This window comes from Rhincodon typus, chromosome 19 (genome assembly GCF_021869965.1).
Source record: "Rhincodon typus isolate 14 chromosome 19, sRhiTyp1.1, whole genome shotgun sequence".
Classification (NCBI taxonomy): Eukaryota; Metazoa; Chordata; class Chondrichthyes; order Orectolobiformes; family Rhincodontidae; genus Rhincodon; species Rhincodon typus.
In genome coordinates, this window is record NC_063350.1 from 23,641,202 (window position 1) to 23,643,134 (window position 1,933).

The following is a 1,933-nucleotide window of genomic DNA, read 5'->3' on the forward strand; positions in this document are numbered from 1 at the left end:
GAATTGCTTCTTTCATTGTGTTGGTTCAGCCACAGTTCTTTTAGGGAAAGAGTTCCAAGATTTTGAGCCAGCAATAATAAAGGAACAGTGGTTAGATTTTCAAGTCAGAATAATGAGTGAGTTGAAGAGGCACATGCAAGCAGTGGTGCTCAGATGAACCTGCTTCCTTTGTTTTTTGAGTTGGTGAAGGTGGCAGTTATAAAAGCTGTTGTCCAAGAAGGCTTAGTTATTGCTGTAGTGTATCTTGTAGACTGTACTCACTGCTACCATTGTGCGCCATTGGTGAAGCAAATCACTGTTTAAGATAGTGCTTGGTTTGAAGTGGGCTGCTTTGCCCTGTCTTTTCAAGCTTTGAGTGTTGGAGCTGCACTCGTTCAGGTATGGGAGGATTTGATGATACTCCCAGCTTGTGCCTCCTAGATAGTGGACGGCCTTAAAGTGAGTCTGGAGATGAATTAGCACGGTAGAACATCCCACCTTCTGACCTGCTCCTATAGTTGACTTGTCTTTTGAGGAAGAGTTCCAAAGGCTTGAAATTGCCTCATCTGTGTTAGGTCAAAATCTTGGAGCTCTCTCCCTAATAGCACTGTGGGTGCCCCTGTGCCACATGAACTTCAGCAGTTCAAGACGGCAGCTCATCACCACAGAGTGAAGGACAGATAGGATTCAACAAAGCCCACATCCCCGCAATGAAAATGAGCAATGCCTTATTTTTAAATGGTGACCCCCTAGTTCTGGATTCTCCAATGGGAGGAAACATCCTCTTTCCACACACGCTGTCAACCTTTCTGTTCCCCCACCACCCCTGAGATGTTTTATGTTTTGATCAAGTCATGTTTTTACTCTGCTAAATTCCAGTAGATGCAAGTGTAGTTTGTCCAACCTTTCTAATGACACAACCTTTCTATTTTAGGTATCGTTCTAGCAAACCTTTTTTGAACGGCTTCTGTTGCATTTACGCATTTCCCTAAATAATGAGACCAGTAATTTGCATTGTGTTCTTGGTATGCTGTCAGCAATACCCTATACTGTGGAAGCATAACCACCTATTTTGTATTAAATTCATCACTCAATTTAACCAAACATAGTCATCTGTGACAATGTGGTTGGCTTTAAGAGGAGTGTTTTGTCCTGGTTTCTTTTAGAGAGAGAGATTGGGGGACAGGTACTGAGCAGTTTATGAGAAGATTAACAACTTGTGAAGCCTTGGGTGTTTTTATTTAAAGTTGGAACAGTAGAAGCAGCTAGAATGGGTGTGGTCAAGATCCCACCATAGAACCAGGGATTTTTAGTTTCTAGTTTTCAGCAGCTGTTGCTGTTGGGGTCTTGAAGTGGAAGCAATTTTTCCCCACACTCAATTACAGCCGAAAGCTGGATGTTCTCTCCCTAAGCTGCTTGATTGCATCTGACGCAATTCAATTTGTGTCAGTTTGTCTTTTGCCAAGGGTATGTTTATGGGATGTTACTTTATTGGAACAGTTAATTAGTAATAGTTGCTGTATCTATTATTCTGTTAAGTTTTCCAATAGAGTTAAGTTATTCCAAGTTCTGTTTTCTTTTCTTGTATGAGAACTATAGTATTTGAATAAATGGTGTTTTGCTTAAAGTTGAGTAGTTTGACCAGTCGAATTGCATCTGGGAAGGAGCATCTGGTATTTACCTTTTAAATAAGACAAAATTAGGGTCTGGGCTACCTTCTTAATGTTTTGAGGGGTTCTGGTCTCATTCATAACACATACAAGCATGGAAACAGACTCTTCGGTCCAACTCGTCCATGCCAACCAGCTCTCCTAAACTAAACTAGTTCCACTTGCCTGTGAGAGATAGTAGGAACTGCAGATGCTGGAGAATCTGAGATAACAAGATGTAGAGCTGGATGAACACAGCAGGCCAAGCAGCATCAGAGGAGCAGGAAGGCTGACTTTTTGGGCCT